The sequence below is a fragment of the Pan troglodytes genome, chromosome 8 (assembly GCF_028858775.2).
Source record: "Pan troglodytes isolate AG18354 chromosome 8, NHGRI_mPanTro3-v2.0_pri, whole genome shotgun sequence".
Lineage (NCBI taxonomy): Eukaryota > Metazoa > Chordata > Mammalia > Primates > Hominidae > Pan > Pan troglodytes.
The window spans coordinates 83,734,055-83,754,215 of record NC_072406.2 but is presented as its reverse complement, the minus strand read 5'-3'; the positions used below and the strand labels follow the sequence as shown (position 1 = coordinate 83,754,215).

Sequence of the window (20,161 nt, the reverse complement as noted above, 5' to 3'; positions counted from 1 at the left end):
CATATTATTCAATTAGGGAACCAAGCTGCTCTTCTGCTTGGGGAGTAGGGGTTGCCAGCCCCAAAGGGTGGGCACTTGCCTCTTGCTCTCACCCCCAGGCCCTCAGCCATGGGCCCATGAAGGTTGGGAAAATGGAGATGGAGCTGGGGGGAGCAGTTGGAGGGTCAGCGCCAGCTCCTGTGGCAGTCCTGTCCAGTGCACGGTGGCGAAGGCAATATGGAGCCTTTCAGAGCAGCCTCGCAATCAAATATCCAAATGGTTCTGCCTCTCATTCCAGTTTTATAGGCCAGACTGTCCTCAAGGCTCGCAGGACAGCAGAGGTCTCCCATGGCAAGAGGAGCACAGCTCAGGTACTTGCACCTTTGTATTCCACGGTCTCCTGGCCCCCAGAGACCCCACTGCACCCTGATGGGTCCCTTCCACCACCTCCTCCACTTGGGATCCTGGCCCCTTCTCTTCATTGTGACCCTCTCCTGAAGACCTTTCCCCATCACATCACATATCCAGCTTACCCTACTGACCCGTTTGGGTCTGGATGGGACAGGGGACTATGGGTTGAATATCAGCAATGGATTTCCATTGTCCACTGTCTTCAACCCTGCCCCACCCAAAAGTGAGTCTCCAGCCCCATTCCAAATTCAATCTACAACCCAAATCCCAGCAGCCTTGTCCACTCATTTCCTGTTTTCCTGATCGTCCTCCTCCCAGCCTACTCTCATTTGTGTCATGCCGTCACTCTAAAACCTTCAGTGACTCACTATTTTCATTACATCAAAAGCAAACCTGCCTTCCAAAGCCCTCACAGCCTATTCCTTCCACTGTTCGCAGCCCACCCCTCCCTCTTGCCCAGGGCCTTCTCTGGCTCCATTGAACCAGCCTCTTCCTCACTAGCCCCAGTCAGACCAAACTCATTCCTCCTTCTGCTCCTCTGTCCACTCCCTAAATGTGTCCCCTTCATTGCCTTGGCCTCCATCAAGCCATACCGTTCAGGGTGCCTCGAGCCCTCCTTCCACAGAGGCCTGTCAGCACCTACAGCCTGCTCTCCATGGAGTAACCCTCCCTGTGCCTCCTTGTCCCCATGACACCATGCTCACTTCTATGTTTGGTTCCCTTTCCCACGATGCGAGCGCAGGCTTCCTGAGGGCAGGGGCCATGCCACAGCAAGGCGTGTGCACCTTCTGCTTGCCTTCTGACCCCCAGCCCATGCAGATCTCGGGCAACCAGCCCCGAGGCCTGGAGATCGAGGACTTCTGCCGAGAGCGTGTGTCCTTTCCTTGGCCATTTCCCTGACTGTCTGTCTTGGCCTGATATTGTCTGTTTTGGTAATGGGCACTTTCCCTGTGTCCCAACTCAACACCGTGTGGAGAGAGCTGCCTATGCAGCACATCTGGGCGGGAGCACAGTGAAAATATAATGCCACTTGCCTGGCTCAAACCCTCATGTCCTCAGGGCACATGGGACAGGGTGGGCTTCAGCTGTGCCCTGGCAGATAAACCAAGTCCCTGCCCTGGGGCTCACATCAGGGTCCATCTCCTCCAGCTAGCCAGCCAGGGACAGTTGCCGCTGGCCTGGGGAACACTCAGAACTGGCTACCAGGCAGAACACAGGTCAAGTCCTATCCCACAGAGGTCCACATGGTGAAAGCCCACGCGAGGGTGTCTGTCTATGGATGAAGCTTTCTTCCCACTTCTTCAGACCCCCTGAGTGGCCTCACCATGAGGCATTTTCCTTGGTGTTTTCCAGGATGTGGAGCGAAACCTTCTATGGTGCCACAAAGCCCACTAGGCCTGGAAGTCAGGCTCATGCAGGAGGTGCTGACTCGTGGTGTTCATGGTTCCGAAGACTCCTCACCACCGGAACAGGCTGGGAAAGGCAGGAGGGGCCGCGCCCTGTGCGAGGGAATCAGAGCTCACCCTCCTCCCGGTAGAACATGGAGACCTGATCAGGAATGCAAAGTGGGCCCGGAGCAAGACACAGGCTATAATTTACACAGTGTCTTTGGGCTTACCCAGAGGTTACAAGCACCATCCACCCGCCCCCAACCAGTCTGCCCTTCCTTCAGTCCTACTGCTGTCTTTCTCCTGCTCCATAAACCACCAGCTCCAAGCCATAAAAAGTGCAATGAGCAGTCTGGATGGAAAAGACTGGGCATGGAGCAGGCAGTCAGCCATGCTTCCCTGAAGAGCCACGGAGGGCACAGGCAAAGTGAGCCCAGCCCCCAGGGGCCCTCTCCTGACAGCCCACACGGGGAGGGGAAGACGGGGGCTCTTCAGGCATCAGGCCAGGAATGACCGGCTTCCTCAGCTGGAAGGACCTCTTCCCTCAGCCTGTCCAAGCCAGGTGGGGCCTCCAGGACCCTGGAGTTTAGAGCAAGAATGAATCCCACAGATCCCCACAAGCCTTGCTTCTTGGTTTGGAGCAATACTTTGGGGCTGTGCCAATGTCCAAACCTGTCATATCTTCCAGCACAGGCAGCAACTGCCATTCTCAGAACAGAGCCACTGGACAGCAGAAGTCAGGGCAAAGGAAAGAACCTTAAAATGTCACGGGGTCGAACATTTCAGGGAAGTGGCTCTGACTATCACATGAGTTTAACTGTTGGTTCTGACACAGGGGGTGGTGGCAGAACTGGGCTGGAAAATGCAGATGGGTCTGCTTGTCAAGCTGGCAGGATTCTTCTGAACTTTAGGAATGAAAGGTATTTCAAGAAAGTGTAGGGGTCAGAGAGTTTTAAGTAGAATTATTTCATTTCTGTATCAGTAGCAAAAGACCGACTTGAGTGAGGGGAGCAGCAAGGATGGGGCTGCGGGGATTCCGCAGCGATGGGAAGTTTTTCTCCGCAGTGATAGCGCTGTGGTGGTTGCTAGGGGCAGCCAACACCCCCAGACATGAGAGTGGCAAGAAAACTGTGAAAAATCAGGACAGGTGCTCTGTGGTGGAGTTGAGGGGCCTGTTCCGTGGGCTAGTTTATGAGCCAGCCTGACCCAGATTCAGCCCGAGATGATGGACACTTGCCTCCAAAGTTTATGGATCGGGGGTGGGCTGGAAATATGCTGGCCACTTGGAAGGAACCAGTGGGATCTGGGGACAATCATGCATCCAAGGTGGGGACAAGATTGGGCATCTCGGTGCAAAGGGATGCAGCAGTGCCCTGAGGGACAGCCTGACACACTTAGGAAATGTGTGGGAAAACACTGGGCTGTTTATCATAAAATCGGTAAAGAAAATAGGACGGTTAAAATTCAGACCCTGGCCGGGAATGAGGAGGGGACAGTGGGAGCTTCAAAGGTGCTGCTTTCTGAAACCTCAGGAAAAAATAATGCCGGGAAATGGGAAGTGGGATGAGATCTCTTTCCTAGAACAGAGTTATAGATTTAGACAGCTGGTAATGAGAGCGGGCTGGGGGAGAGAATATTTATTTGCACGTCTTGCTCTGCCACCCCATCTACTGTCTCTGCAGCCACCAGAGACCCCTCCCAAAAGCAGAGCTACAACTGCATCGTTCCCTGACCCCAAAGCCCTCCAACCTCTCCAGTGCCAAAGAGGAGAAAATCCAAACCACTGACTGGGATGTGCTGCGTCCTGTGTCACATAGCTCTAATCACCTACGCTTTTAACAGGCTGCCCCAACTAAGTGCCTTCTGGCCTCTGCAGCCCCAGCCGGTGTGTGTGTGTGTGTGTGTGTGTGTGTGTGTGTGTGTGTGTGGTGTCCAGCCAGCCTAGGGTCACAATTGTGTGGGTTTCTACTTGTCTCCCTCATTAGACCACAGGCTTCTGCGGGGCAGGGCGGTGTTTCATTTGTGTGTCTTCCATATCCGAGAAGCCAATGAGTATTTGAGTATTTGTTGAATTTGTTACCCATAAAATCAAAGGCTAAATACAGCATGGCATGGCCTAACCCTGTGAGGTGGCAGGGAGGTATTCCTGTCCTCATTATGCAGACAAGGAAGCCAAGGTCCAGATAATAAGTGACACTCAAAGTCAACTGACTGATGGCAGAAACAGGATGAGAATCAAGGGGTCTTGTGATTCCGGAGCTCACCACGCCGCTTCTCCAAGCCGCCTTCGGGGCAGGCAGTGCCAGCAATCCATGGTCTACAAAGACGTAGTCCCACCCAGGAAAGGCCAGAACCCAGGGAGAGTGTCACACCCACAGTGCCAGATACAGCGCTGGGCACACACAGACAATTAAAAATACTCGGCTGGGCGCAGTGGCTCACACCTGTAATCCCAGCACTTTGAGAGGGCAAGGCGAGTGGATCACTTGAGGTCAGGAGTTCCAGACCAGCCTGGCCCACATGGTGAAACCCCGTCTCTATTAAAAAATACAAAAAATTAGCCAGGCATGGTGGTGGATGCCTGTAATCCCACTTACTTGGGAGGCTGATGCAGGAGAATCGCTCGAACCTAGGAGGTAGAGGTTGCAGTGAGCTGAGAGTGTGCCACTGCACTCCAGCCTGGATGACAGAGTGATACTCCATCTCAAAAAAAAAAAAAAAAAAGAGAAAAAAACTTGCCAACATCAAACTTAATCCTACTCATCAGAAGGCCTTAGTATAAGGAAAGCTCAGGGCTGGGGACTCAAAAGGTCAGGTTGCCTGAGTCTCCATCCAGCCCCAGAGGGAGTTAAAAGTGGACCTCAGAGAGGGCCCCTCTGGGAGGGCTTCTGCCGTGGGGTGTGCCTGGCTGGCACAGATCCCGAGCCTCTGGATCTGGAAGGCTAAGGGTTAACTCACCTCTCCAAGTTCCACCAGCTCCCCTCCACCCCTGACGCTCAGTGCTCCTAAAGAAGGGCCTGCCATTACCCTGATTGGACTCTCCAAGGTAATCGGGGCCTCGGAGCCCAGCTGCTCGGTTGCAGGCGCTCTCTCCCTTAGACGCAGCCAGGAGGCTGGTGGAGAGCAGTCTCTGTGAGAGGCAGATGGGGCTGTAATGAACTGAAGATGTGTGACAGCTACAGAGGAACAAGTTCATCAATTAGAGGCTCCTTGCCCAAGGGCTTCTGGGAATGGCTGTTGTGGGGGAAGGAGAAGGCTGACTGGGCTTCCTGCAAAGGTCCTGATGCCTCAAGCTAACTCACTTCCCCATCTTAGGCCCCTGGAGGAGTCTCAGCCCCTCCTTCCTGGCTCCCAAACAGCTTTTCCTACCTTTTGCTCTGGGGTCTCTCTGAAGGACTCCCCATTTTTGGGAGGAGCTGGCTGGTAGTTTCCCTGGGGACTAAGGGTCTTTTGAACAAGACTGAGAAACGTTTAGTCCAGCCCCAAACTCTTCAACTCCTTAGAAAATCAAATTTGTGAGCAGAATGGAATCACTGACACTGTTGTTCCCCTCTTTGGCTCTGAATCACACATTCAGAGACCAAAGGTATAAAGAAGATCTTGGTTCAAAGCTGACCCTGAGGCACCACGGTGACACAGAACCAATCTATGTGTAGGAGTCAAAAATGTCACCACTTCCTGCCTGCACAGGAAGTGCCAAATATGGGTGTTGTCTATGGCTAGGAAGACAAGGGTAGCGATGGGCCATGGAGGCTCTCTGGTCCTCAGCCGCTACCTCAGCTCCCCCTCCCTACCCAGCCTGGCTCCCCATCCCTACCCTAGGGCTGGGAAGGGTAAGCCATGCCCACTTTCCCAAGGCTAATGAGCACAGAGCAGTCACTCTAATGGGGTGAGTGCAGCTACTACTTGTGCAGGCAAAGGCTGTGGGCGACTAACACACATTTCAACTGCATATATTTTAAAATAAGGGGCAAATGGGCATCTGAGAATTGGAAAATACAATATTTTTAGAGACATGTGGGTGTCAATGGAGGTTCAGAATCATGAAGAGGTGATGCTGGGCTTATGACCTTATGCAGGGAATGAGGGGACACCGATTGTTTGCACTGGCAAAAAGCTAGAATGCAGCCCAAGGGTCCACAGCTGGGGGAGTCTTGGCAAATGAAGGACAGCTCTGAGGCCTCTTTGCTCTTTATAAACCCTGGTAAGCCAGTTACAAGCTAGTCAGAGGTTCACACACTGCTGCTGCTGGGCCCAAGGGCTGGGTTCAACCCCGTGGCAGCCTCTTAGGGGTGCACTGTCATAGACCCTATCCCAGCCAGCAAATCTGGAACCATGTGGTGCAAATGGCAGGGAAGCCTATACCAGCTTGACATAGGAGGAATTTTCTTATGATGTAGAGATGCCTGAACTTGCCACAGAGCCAAGAGCCTCATGCCAAAGCAAGGTGTTCAGACAGGCTCTCTATGTATCATGCATATTCTGAGGTCTGCTGGCCAGCTGTGTAACCCAGGGCAGTCCCATTCTGGGTCTCTGCTTTTTTATCTACATGATGGGAAGAGTGAATGAGCCTTCCTCCAAGGTGGTCGAAGAATGAAACGATGCCTAGAAAGTGCTGAGCACAGTTTCTGGCCCATGGGACATGTTCGGTAAGGATTAACTGCACATGATGCCGTGCATTGGTCGGACAGAAGGTTGGGGAGATGAGTGTTCCGACTCCTCCCTCTTCTGATGGTCACAAAGGCTGTGAATGCCAACCCTGGTTGGGGACATGTGAGATGAGAGGCTGTCGGAATGGTAGGTGCTTGGGAAAGAGGGAGAAATATGTGATAGCTCTGCTCACCTGCAAGACCTCGAGAGACCCAGCCTCATACACCTGCCCCCCGATGCCATGCCAGCCAGGCAACAAGAATGACAGCACAATCCCCACGGTCCTTGGAAGAGCAACACAGAGTGGAAACGGGGTGCTTCAGGCCAGGCAGGGGGTGGAGAACAGCTTGGCAGTCTGCAGAGGCCTATTCACCTGTCCTGGGACTGTGACTCCGGCTGCTGAGAGGCCCCACTGTGGGCACTGGCAGGGTGAGAGGAAGGCCTGAGCTGGCCAGACAGAGCCGGGAAAGGTGGGCCTCTCTCTCCTCACCCAGCCTGGCCGACGGGTCCAGAGCCCCCAAGGAGGGCTTGTTACATGCCAGTGGAGTCCTGTGTAAGGAAAGCCTGGCTGACAGAGATAAGCTGTGGCATCCCAGCACCAGCCCGGGCTCCTAGGAGCTGCTGAAGCACATATTAATGGGACCCATTCAGCTCAGCCCGCATGGCAATTAATAACCGGCCAGGCAGAGACTGAGTCTGGGGAGAGTGTGTGTGTGTGTGTGTGTGTGTGTGTGTGTGTGTGTGTCTGTATGTGTGTATGTGTGCAAATGCCTGAGTCTCCATCCAGCCCCAGAGGGAGTTATAAGTGGACCTCAGAGAGGGGTAAGCTGCAGGCTGGGGTGGGTCAGAGTCTCTTTCCTTAAGGACCTCCTCCTTGCAGCAGACCTGTTCCCACCCCAGGCTGGGTGAGAGGGGCCTGTCCTAGCTTAACCCTTCCAGCTGAGTTCCGTGGGTAAGGAGGAGGTGGGAGGCAGGAAAGGGCCTGTTTCTTGGGCTTGTAGGGCTCAGGTGGCCGGGAGCCACCCAGCCAGGTGGAGCTGGGGGTGAGTAAGGGAGAGACAGTCTTGAAGTATGAGTGTGATACACTCTAGTTTCCCTTCTCCTTGATTTCCATATTCTGCTAGATGTTCTGAGATTGGAAGGGTGTGTGACGGAGGGAGGAATAGGGATATGCAGAAGCATGCCATCTGGTGCTTTTGTGACAACTTAGAAAAACATACCCTTCAGAGTGGACCCTACCCTATGAGTGCAAAGCTCCATGAAAAAATGGCCCCTCTGTGCCGAGAAAAGCATGCTCCTTCCTCCAGACAAGGCCACCCCGCTCCAGGATACGCAGCTTCCTGAGCAGTGAGCAGTGCTGGGCTGCATCTCACCAGCGCTCTCCTCCCTGCACCGGGTACTACATGCACGACCCCAGAGGGCGGCCCTGCTCCAGAACTGGCTGTTGTCACCCTGGGTGGGTCCCTCCCAGCTGAGTCCTGTGTTGAACATCTGGGTCACTCTTGCTTGGCCCATGGCCCTGGCTGCTTCCTAGAACCTTTGTCTTCAAAGTGAGGTCGGAGGACCAGCAGCACTGGCATCGCCTTGGGAGCTTAGTGGAAACAGAGTCTCAGGCCCCACCCAGAGCTACTGAATCAGGATCCACATTTTAACAAATGCTCAGCTGACTCGCATGTGTGTTAAAATACGGCTGAGAAAACACTGGGGTTGTCCAAATAGTGGCAGAGGTGGAGTAGAACATGGGGGAAGAGAGACTCAAAGTAGAGAGAGAGAGACCCTCCCATAGAACAGGGGAAACAGACTTGTGCTAACCAAAGACAAAGCAGTGAGCAGGGGGCTTGGGGACACAGGAAACAGCCTGTTCTGCTGGTTTTAGTGCAGTGCCCTATCCCCCTGCTCAAAGACCTATCATCAGAGACCCTCCCCCATCCCCAGCATGTGGGGGCTTTGGCTATCTGCCCCAGGTGGGCGGAGGCCCAGCCTGGCAGCTCAGAGTCCCAGGGGAGCATGTTGCAGGGCAGGCTTGGGCCCCCAGGGTGGGGAACAGGGTTCTGGGGGCCTGGCTCTACTCCTTGCCAATAGACCCCCATCTCTCCACAGACCTTTCATCAGGATTCCCAGGCTGCTGCGGAGGCCCGGGCACCTCAATCACTCCTATCGCGCTGGTCGCAGGAAGAGAATAGCTTTCAGCTCAATTACCCTTCACATTCCAATATCATAACGCTCCGATGAGGCTTTTTAACCAAAAACAAAAAAGCCGTGTCTGCCGCAGGCCGGCTGCAAGGCCAGCCGTGCAGAAGGGACGGGCCTGCCTGCCTGACAGTCACTGCTCAGCCCTCTGGGTGAGTTATGGGAAGGGACCTGTCCCAAGGCACTGGCCAGGCCGAGGGGGCACTGAGGTCCCGGACCTCAGTTTACCAACATACGCCCTGCCTCTACATTAACTGTTAGAATTTGATTGACCCATGACCTTCTTTAGGGAGAGAACACCGAGACCCAAGTCCCAAGAGGCCTGGCGGTGGAGTGACATACCCCACCTACCTCAGGATGGTCTTTCTTGTCACAGTAGCCCTGTCTTCTCTTTCTGGGCACAGGAATGCTACGAGACCCTTTTAGTGCCATGGCATGATGGCATTATTCAGCCAGGCCACGGCCTGGGGAGATAGACTCTTGGTTTACATGTCATTACACACCCTTTGGCTCATGTGTTTCTTATAACACTGACCAGCCGGGAAGCTAGCCAGAGTCAAGGTTACTAACCCCACTGCACAGATGGGTAAACTGAGGCCTAGAGAGATGAGATGAGAGGCCCCCAAGCATACGGAAACATCCCAGTCCAGCCATGGGGACCAGGGAGGTGAGGTCTGCTCCAGCCAAAAGGGTCCAGTGGACGCAAGCTGATCTCTCCTCTTTTATGCTGGAAGTGACATGCAAGGGTCCCCTGCGGCAGGCAAGTCCTGTTCCTAAGTGCTTCATGTGCATTGCAGAAGCCTTATAAAGTTTGTGATCATCCCCATTTCACATGAGAAAAACTGAGGCTCAGAGAGGCGAAATCACTTGCGCAGAGTCAGAATTCATACCCAGGCCTGGCTAACTCCTGGTGCCCTGGTCTTGCTTCTGTGCTATATTCAAGATGGAACACCTCTAAACCACCCCAGGCACGGGAGAAGCTGTCCCCATGTGGACACTGTTCTCACAGGGAGACAAAACCAAGCGTCCAGGCCATGAACTGTGCACGCCCAGTGAATGATCAGACAGCACACACATCCCACACTGTCCCGTCCCACGTCACACCTTGAAGGGCTATACACAGGGCCCAGAGGAGGAGGCTGGGCTGCTCTCTTCCAATCAGCTGTGCTGCGTCGACCTGGCAAGCTCAGTGCTAATGGCCTTGATGGCAGCATCCCCTCCCTGTGTCCTGCTGGCCTCCCACTGGCCGATTTGCTCATGATTTAGCACTTCGGGGCACTGACCCGTGAGGGAGACACCCGGGACAGAAGGAGGCAGGGCGGCTGTGGCAGCTGAGGTGTGTGCACGCGTGCGTGCCCTGTGCAGGGGCGGGAGGCTGTCTCTCCAGGAACAAGCTGCCCAGCCTGGCTCTCTAAGACTGAGAGAGGTGTCTGGCATCCCCACCCCACTCTGTCCTATGCTGACCTAGGGCACTGGGGTGGGGCTGGAGAGAGGGGTGGTGGGAGACCTCAGGAAGGCTGCAAGGTGCCACAGTCCAGGTGTCCTGCCCTACGAGCCCAGCACCACTCTCACAATGGTCTGTCATCTGCTGGGTTCTCTGAGAACCCCGGCCACATGCACCCGACACTCGAGACATAAACACCTCTGCAGCCCAGCCCTTGGTCAATAGAGGTGCAGCATGGTAAGGGGTGCTGGGAGTGACTGACAAGAGTCCACATCCCATCTCTGCTCTGTGACGTGGGCAAGACTTAACCTCTCTGAGCCCCAGCTTCCTCATTTTTAAAAGGGGGAGAATCCCAACACCTTGGCCATAGATTGGTTATAAAAAGCACCCGAGTGACGCATGCGGTCTCCATGATCGTTATTATTATTGCTGTTCAGCGTTTCCCCTCCATCCAGTACCCCTGGGCTTTAGAGGTTCAAGGAAATGATAAGATACAGACCCCATTTTTTATCATTTGTGAATCCTGGAGCTTGAGACTAAGAGGTCCCAGGTGTCATACGAGTGGCATAAGCAGAAACTGGAGAAGGAGGTCAGTGCAGGGAACGGTCTATCTGAGCCCATGCCAGGCCTGTGCCCTGCCCCTTCCTCCTTCATGCCCCTAACTTCAGGCAGCCCTTTTCCATCTTTTGGGGCCTCCGCCCACCTCAGAAATAGAGAAGCAGACAGATAACTCAGAAACGGGGGAGGTCCCTCTGCTCACCTTGGACCCAGGCAGTCCCTCTTCCTGCCTCCTGGGCCCACGTGGAGAGCCGCAGGTGAGCGCTGGATGCTGCAGTGGGGGCAAGTGTAGGGGTGGGACAGGACAGGGACAGCCACTTTGCTAGGCTCATCTGAAGCTCATTTGACCCAATTCTACCGCCTAGAGGAAGATGTGCTTGATACATGCCACAGGAGGACCAGGGACTTGGGAACCAAGGCAGGGCCCGGCTTTCTTGTAGCACCAAAGCTGGGATGGGTGAACCCCCTGCTCCACCCCTCAGCGATGCAGAGGGCCGAGATTTTGCTGGTGGCTATCTGGGTCCTCAAGCACTGGGTCTTGCATCCTGTTGCTGTGGGTGAAGGCTTTCAGCCAGGGTCTGCTGGAGGCCAAGGACTCATTCCTCTTGGGTCCCCAGCACCAAGCATGGGCTTGGCACCCAGCAGGCCCTCAAGCAATGTTTGGTGAGTGAGTAGATGAATGAATGAATGAGGGTGGGGTTGGCACATGGAAGCAACACTCTAGCATGCCTCTGCCACTCTGCTGTAGCAAGCCAAGCAGGGACGCCTCTTTCTCTGGTTTCTGGGCTGCTGCCAAGAAGCCAGGTTTCCCAGGAGGGTCACGGATGCTCAGGCCCCCGCTGAACCCTCCTCTGTGGTGTCCCAGCAGTGTGGCGGCCACTTGTTGGATGTAGCACCACCAGCACCCCGTACCTGCCATCTCTCCCTCTCTCCACACCTATAGCATGGGTTCCTGCCTGCAGCTGGCAGCTCTGGGTTCCTGGACTCTACCACTCCACCCCTACTGGCTTCCATGGGGCCTCTTCCCAGCCAGCTGCCCTCCCTAGTCCTGGATGCTCTGCCCATGGCTGGCCCTCGTGGATTGTTCCCAACAACCACCAGCCTCCCACTGTTGTGCAGACAACCTGCTTCCATCCTCCTGCCTGAAGGCCACAGAGAAGCAAGGCAGGCAGAGCCTGGGGGTGCTTCAGGGGTGCGCTTTAGAACGCATGTCCCACTGCTCTGCCTCCAAAGCACCTTGCGTCAGTTTCCTATGGCTGCTGTAACAAGTTACTACATACGTAGTGGCTTAAAACAACACAGATTTATCACCTTGTGGTTCTAAAGGTCAGAAGTCCAACATGGGCCTCAGGGGGCTAGAATCCAGGTGTCCAGGTGTCGGCCGGGCACAGTGGCTCACGCCTGTAATCCCAGCACTTTGGGGGGCCGAGGTGGGCAGATCACTTGAAGTCAGTAGTTCAAGGCCAGCCTGGCCAAATGGTGAAACCCAGTCTCTACTAAAAATACAAAAATTAGCTGGGCATGGTGGTGCACGCCTGTAATCCCAGCTACTTGGGAAGCTGAGGCAGCAGAATCACTTGAACCCAAGAGGCAGAGGTTGCAGTGAGCTGAGACTATACTAGAGCCTGGGTGACAGAGTAAGACTCTGTCTCAAAAAATAAGTAAATAATAAAATGAAATAAAATACAGGTGTCGCAGGGCTGCGTTCCTTCTGGAGGCTCCAAGGGAAATCTGTTTCCTTCCCTTTTTCAGTTTCTAGAGGACACCCACATTCTTTGGCTCCTGTCCTCTTCCTCCATCCTCAAAGCCAGCAACATAACAACCTCAGATCCCAACACTCACCTCTGCATCCACTGTCATGTCTTCTCCTCTGACCCTCCTACCTGCTTCTTATAAGGACCCTGGTGATTACAGAGGCCTCACAGAGAGGTCCTTCACCGCAAAATCCCCTTTTCCATGTGGGGTCACACAGTCACAGGTTCCAGGAATTCTCATGTGGCCATCTTTGGTGGGCAAGGGGGCATTACTCTGCTTACCACACTCCAGCCCCATTAGATGACGCGATTTCCTCCAGTAGCCCTGAGCGAGGCATCCTCCTTTTGCCACTAGCTGCCTTTGACTGACGAGGCCAGACTCGGCCCTTCTCCCATGGCCCGGCAGGGAGCTCGAACCGCACTTCTGAGCTACCTTCAGCATGGGTCTTGGAAGAGAGCACACCAAGGGCTGGTTCATGGAATTTCTCTCTTAAAGGATATGGGCTACAGAGGAGGGGGAGGAAGCTCCCTGAGGGCAGGGACGGCATCATGCAACAAATCCACTGAGTCCCCACTGTGCGCCAGGCCCTGAGGGTCCGTCCACGGTGGAAAGCCACATGTCCCTGCCCCTGCTTTCACAGAGCTCACAGTCACCTGTGAGAAGCTAACAGTGATCAAATAGTCCTGCATATATGTGAGTAATTACACCTCAAGGTCAAAGCTATAGAAGCTCTGCTGCTCTGAAAGCCCAAGGACAGAAAAAACTTTCTGCATTGGGAAGAGGGATGAATTAGGAATGGAAGATCCCAGGGGAAGTTGGGAGTTCATGAAAAACGGGGAGGGTGATGTGTTCTAGGGAAGTAGAAAGGCCGTGCAAAGGCCCTGTGGCCTAGTGCCCTTGGGGACCACAAAGAAAGTGGAGGTGCAGGAATACAGAAGAGCAGGGGAAAGAATCTTTAAGGGGAGGCTGGAGAGGGGGCCGGGATGAGACCCCGCCAGCCTTCCGGGCTTCTGGTCGTCAGCTTCAGAGCACTATAGAAAGGTTTTTGCAACATCCCTGGCACATCCCAGGGACTCAATACATTTGAATGAATAGATGGATGGATGGAGAATACATGAATGAGCCTCTCTACCCTCCTCCTGCCCCTCACCAGTGACCTGCCCCATCCCTCCCTTCTGCACGGCAACGGTTAAACGGGATCTCTGAGGCTTGCTCACTTATTTATTTATTTCCCCCCGGCTGCTGGCTCCGACCCGTGCCTCCCGAGTGTGGCTCCGTGGAAATGTCTGTAATCGCCAGCACACTTTAGGCATTACTTCCACACCATTTAGAGCTTTCCGCCCCAATAGCTGCTATTGCACTTCCCTCCATCTCCATCTTTTGGGCTGTGTTGGGTGGAATATTTTTTTCTAAGGTTTGGTAGTCCCCGAGTTTGAGTGATCTGGTGGTTTGGGGGAGGTGAGGAGAAAGACAATGCTTTAGAAGAATTTATTATTCTTCTCCCATTGCCCTGGCCCTGCCCCAGCCTTGACCAGGAAAGGAAAAAAACAATCAGTTCAAGCTGCTAAGGAGCCCTTAAAGATTTTTGTGTTTTCCCATGCAGGACTGAGATTGGGTTGCTGATGTGAACAGAAGCTTTGTGGGAGGCTGAAGGTGCTAGAACACAATAAAGGTCATCTTGGATGAATCCCTCCCCTAACCAAACACCCTCCCTGCTTCCACCTTTTCATCTCAGGGCCGGCTCCTCTAAAGGCAGCAGCCGGGCAGTAAACCCCAAACCCTGAGTGTCTACTCCAAGGGTTAAATGCATTTGGGCTTGCTTTGGGGGGCAGACAAGAGCCGTAAGATGTGAGACAAGCTGTGTGACCTTGGACAAGTCACTGAACCTCTCTGGGTGTTTTTTCCCCAGCTCTAACATGGAGACAATCACACCTTTCTTACCAACTGGAAGGACTACACTGAGGATGGAAGGAGACAGTATGAGGGGAAAAGACCCCTCTCCTTTTTTCCCTTCTCCTTCCTCTCAATCCAACTTTTTTCCCCATCCCATTCACTTCCCTGTGATTCCCCTTCATGCATCCAGCCTCTTATCCCAGCACCTAGGCAGCTCCATATCCACCTGAAAGATGACCCTGGACGAGGGAGAGAGTGTCTCAAGGTAATGACCACAGGGGTTAGCTCCCCCTGGTGCGTGCAATGTATAGGCGGACTGTCCCATATCGCCTGCACAGTGGGGACCTTGTGTCGGCACCACATGCATTTGATCAGAGACAGTAAGCATCCCAGTGACACACAGATGTAAGTGGTAAGAGCAGGATTCAAACTCTTCTGTGGTACTCCTAATACCATGCTCCTAACCAGTGTGGGGAGTGGCCCCCAAGAAGAAGCTGGCTGCCTGCTCCCAGGGGCTTACATGTTAACAGAAACCCACTGGAATGGATATAATAAAATGACAATGGGCAAAAGCAAGCCACGGGGTTAGAAGCCAGGACAGTGGCTACCTTTAAGGGAAGGGAGAGGGACAGGGAGGAGCACAGTGGGATCTCTAGATGCTGGCGAGGCTCTGCTTCTCGATCCGGGTGCAGTTACACAAATGCATTCACTTTGCAATCACTCATAAAGCTGAACATTTATGAGTGTTCGCTTCTCCATATGTAAGCTTAAGTAATACGTTTCCTCAAAAAATAAGACAAAAAAAAGACCTGTGTAAGCTTGTGGGGGCCACCAGAAAAAATACTCTAGGAATTAATTCATGCCACTGGCATGAGGCTTTAAGCTCCAGACAGCATGGAGTGGACAGGCCCAGGATGAGCATTTACAGAGGAGCAGCCGAGCCCTGGAAGTGAGGCGACTCGCCCAAGACTCAGGGTTGAGCTGCACTTGTCTTACTGTGCACAGGCAGGCGACCGCCCCTGTCTGCAGGTGGAGGGCCAGGGGCCACCCCAGGAAGGAAAGGCTGGGCCAAGGTCAAGAGGCAGAGGGCCCACCTGGGAGGGAGGTTTAGAAGCTCGGATGGGTGGGTATAAGGAGCAGAGACTTGTGCCTCCAAATCCAGAGGAGAGAGGACTAAGTGAAGAGCCTGGGGCCGGCCCTCAGCAGCTGCTTCTGAAGGGGATATATGCTCTGACATCTCTAGCACTTGGCTTGCTTATCTGTAGAATGGGGATAAAGGACCAACCTCCCCTACCCTCTCCCACAGGATGGTTCTGAGGAAGGAAGTGTCGGGTTTGGCTCCTGGCAGGAAGGAAGATGGTGCTGTGGGCTTGGATGGCAGCATCTCAGGGGAGGGCACAGCAGGAACAAAGGCTGGGTGGCAGGAAAGTGACCACTTGGTATTGGGATAGGAATGACAGGAACACCAGGGGCTCAAAGCCTCACACGGATGGGATGGATTTCTGAAATGGAGGGTTCGTGTCAGCAATGGTGGGAAGTGTGGGCTCAGACTGGGAGGTGCAGGGATGGGAAGGGGTCAGTGGGAAAAGGCCTCCCACACCATTTCCCTCTCTTGGGAGCAGGATTGGGAGAGGGGACCAGCCTGAGCCCACAACTCTCCGGGGCAAGGACGTGAGTGGGCATTGGGCTCCCTGGGGCTGGCAGTGCCCCACGCCTGGGAGGTGGGCTGGCTGATCAATGATGAAGACAGTGAGTGGGGACGATTACATTGTATCTAGTGATTATGCCCCGGGTGACATCTCTCGGTGGCATTATCTCATCTGGAGAGAAGAGCGGGCTTTTTAATAGATGGACAGGTGGCTTCCACTTAAGGTTATTATAAAGAGGGAGAGCCCAGCCCTCACAGCTTCCAGCCAACACCACAAAGTTGCTAAGTAATTAAAGGCTGCTAAGGAATCAGAGAAATTATAATAATTCCATCAACCCAAAGCTCGCGCTGTCTCGATTTCCCCCTCCTGGTAGAAAACAAGGTGGGTCAGGCAGCCTGCGCACACATCAAAACAAGCCTATTGTGTGGTGGGCCTCCATGTCACGGGGCTGCCAGACCTGTCCCCAGGCTGTTTGGACAATACTTGAACTTGTTAGGATAAGTGAAGGGACCAAGATAAAAACTGTAGAGCCCCCAGAAACAGGAAAACAATCGCAGTGTGCTGGTGGCTGATCAGACACCTGTGGACACCTGTGACCTGCATCAAGAAGGCAGTCCGGGCCTACTGCTCATGGGGTTTGGGGAGCTGCCCAGAGGGGAGCACCCTCATCCCAGCCCTGTTCTGGACACTCAGGCCTTACCTGGGAAAGCAGTGCTGTGCCTCTGGCCCAGGGCTGAGCTCCGTTTCATAGGTTCTGGAAGCCTGTTCCTGAGAATCTTCCCCAGCCACCTTTGATGGCCCATGCTTTGCCACTAATTGCGGGGTGACCCTGGGCAGATCCTTGACCCTTACTCAGTGTGTTGCTCGCCCACAGAGTGTGCGGCTGGATTAAGTCACCTCCAGGGTCACCCTGTGCTGGTTTCACAGAGTCTACGTGGAATAGTCTAGGCCTATTACCAGCTGTTTCTTGATGACTCTTTCATTTTTTTCCCTTGCCATGTCTTTGTTTTATGTTTCCCACACATTTCCTGACTGCCAATGGAATGTCAGTTTCCTGACCACCAATGCCCTGACTTCAGCCAATCAGTCCACGGGGATGAGTCCATCTGTCGAGCTCCTCGGACTTCCAGGCAACTTTCCTGAAGTTCTCAAAGCTTTTCATAACAGTGGTAATACTCTTCAGGTCAGGCGAGAGGGCTCATGCCTGTGATCCCAGCACTTTAGGAAGCCGCAGCAGGCAGGCTGCCTGGACCCAGAAGTTTGAGGCCAGCCTGGGCAGCGTGGTGAGACCCTGTCTCTACAAAATGCTGGTGGCCCTACAAAAAATACAAAAATTAGCTAGGCATGTTGGTATGTGCCTGTAGTCCTGGCTACTTGGGAGGCTGATGTGGGAGGATCACTTGAACCCAGGAGGTTAAGGCTGCAGTGAGCTGTGATCACACCATACCACTGCACTCCAGCCTGGGTGACAGAGTGAGACCCTGTCTCAAAAAAAAAAAAAAAAAAGAAAGAAAAAGAAAAAAGAAAAAGAAAAGAAAAAAGGTAATACCCATCAGTTACCAAGTACAACCTATGTATGTGGTGCTTCATACACGTGCTCTCATTAAACTTTCACAACTCAGTGTATCCCTATTTTACAGATGAAAAAACTGAGGCTCAGAGAGGCTAACACCTTGTTTATGGCCTCCCAGTGTGCAGTTAGAGCCCACATGTGCACAGCCCCATCACAATGCAGTTGAAGTCTGGTCCCCATGTCACAGATGGACACAGGTTCTCACGATACAAAGCTGCCCTTGGCTGTAGGTGGGGCCTTTCTAGACCCTTGGTTTCCTAAGTCTGCCCCCACTTGGGGTGCCCCACTGCCTGGAGGAAAAGGCATACAGGCAGAAGACCCTGTACCCTCCCTCCATCAGGCCCCACCATGGGGGCAAGGAAACCATTTAAAAGAAAGGAGCTGAAAAATGGCAGATGGACTCAGCGTGCGAGGCTGACAGCCCAACACTGCAGCAGAACTAGCAGGCAGCTATCATCTCCTTCCATTTTGAGGTTCTTTATTTAAAGGGCAGGGGGCACAATAAAAGGTGTCCCGGTGCGTGCCGTAGAATCCCTAATGCTTGAGAGCTGGGCTCTGCACAGTCCCCCTGCTTCGTATTCATGGCAGAGGGTCCCGCAATCATTGCAATAGAATTATATGGGCCCCCAAAGACTCCCAGCTAGAATCGGCGAGGAAACCGATGTAATTAAGAACATTATTACCATTAAAACAAAATAATAATTACAGCTGGGCTCCCTCCATCTCCTGCTCCCACGCTGTCCTCTTTCGTGGTGCTATGGGTGGTGGAGGACGCCCACAGCCTTGGCCATGCCCCCAATGGGCATGGAAGAGGTGGTGTTACAGGGGACATGAGGGACCAGGGGTCCTTGGCTTCACCCCACTGGGTGGAGGAGGAAGCAAGCAGCTTCTGAGTGTGTGGCTGGGCTGAGCTCAGGGCCCTGGTTTTGTGGGATCCCGTTGACTCCCTCCTTGGCACCTAAGAACCAGAAAGAGGTGGCAGAAAATGTTGAATCTTCCCTGCAGGCAAGGGGAGCAGGCTGGCATTTAGCCTGTGTGTGTGTGGGCAGGGGAAGGGGGTCATCACCTGCTTCTCACAAACAATGCTGTGTGCACAGCTGATGACCGAAATCACGGAGGTGCCTCTGCAGCACACTAACACTGCAGGCCACAAGGAAGGGGTGTCACTATGACCGTGGCTGGGTCCTGAGCTACAAGGTGATGCCTAGCAGGGGTGGTCCTCACTGCAGACAGCCAGCAGTGGGCTCTGAGTACAGTTTCTCCACTGGACCTCCTAAGCCTGTGCATGAGGCCCAGAGTTCCCTGTCGCTTACCCCAGCCAGGGATGGATCAGGGCCTCAGCCCTGCAACTTATTGCAAATCAAAAGCAGGCCATGGCAAATTGCAAAACAATACATGCAAAGATGCTGGAAGGTGAGAACGAGTTCATAGGGCCCTCTGGGAGGCAGGACACAGGATGGAACATGCTGCAGGTCTATCTGATTCTGGGGAACTTGGAGAAGTCAGTGAATTTGTCTTGGCCTCAGTTTCTTATATATAAAATGAAAAGAATAATTCCCCCCTAACTTACAGAGTTGTCATGAGGACAAATGAAAGACAGTGAAAACACTAGGAGATACAGAAGATATTATTTAAATAAGAACACATACACACACACACACATACACACACACAACCCTCAGGACTGTGTAGAAAGCCCTGCTGCTCTGCCCACAAGCATATGTCGCTTCACCACTACCAGCCCAGAGCTTGCTGTCCTGGCTGCCGCAGGCGATGGCATCTGCCTGCCGCAAGAGAGCAGGGCTCCAGGCATGTGTCACCGTGCTGACAGAGGGGACAGACCAGGGAAAGGGCAGGCACCTCAGGGTGGTCGCCGAGGGCCATAGAGACATCGTCTGGGGCTGCCGCTCAGCCAGAAAAACCTACTCTGGCTGTGGCCTGCAGGAGTCCAGAGCCCCTGCGATGATTTATTGGTCTCCCTCTCCCAGATCAATAGGTGCATGGTTATAGATGCAGAGGGGCCGCCAAGGCCCGTGGCCCCAAGGTATAAATTAATATGGCCTGTCAAGGGGCTGCCTCTCCTGGCGTGGGAGATGACACGCTCATGAGTGGAGCTGTCACCTCGGGGGCCATGGCAGGCACAAGCCAGTGGGAGCCCCCTCACATCTCACCCCCCAGCTTCTCGCTGCAACCTGAGGATGCAGTTTATAAATCATTCAGCATCTGACAGGCACGCCATGTGGGAAGGTAGCTGGGGCACTGCTGCTGGCTGCGGTGGGTGCTAATAAGTTGGCCTCTTGGACCAAATCCACCTCTGCACGCTCTGGACCCTGTCTGGCCACCACTCCAGGGCTCCTCACATGCCAAAGCACACAGGATGACAGGGCTGAGATCCAGGAACTAGTGAGCACCAGCAGAGGGCAAGGTGCTTTCAGTGTCTGGGAGGAAAGTGGAGTGCAAGGCACATGTGAAAGTGCCCTTGCCAGCTCAGTGCTAGGCCTCACCGCTCCTCACCCAGCCCTGGACCATGCACAGTAAGGAAGCCCTCACCTCGGTAGACCAGCTGGCTGAGCAAAGTACTTTGTGTAAATGTTCCTTTTGTCCTCACACCACCCAAGAGGCAGAGGGAGCCGCATGGCTGTCTGCATTTGTGAATTCCATTCACCCAATT

At 53.8% G+C, this 20,161-nt stretch overlaps 1 protein-coding gene and 1 long non-coding RNA gene across 3 annotated transcripts in view; one reads left to right on the top strand and one right to left on the bottom strand.

Moving 5' to 3' along the window:
* CDH23 (cadherin related 23) overlaps positions 1-20,161 on the bottom strand; it is a 419,047-nt gene that overhangs the window by 278,786 nt on the left and 120,100 nt on the right. The window lies entirely within an intron of this gene.
* On the top strand, positions 6,512-8,866 carry LOC107966719 (uncharacterized). The gene is made up of 2 exons (XR_001706647.3): positions 6,512-6,898; positions 8,529-8,866. It is a non-coding gene; the product is annotated as an uncharacterized LOC107966719 (long non-coding RNA).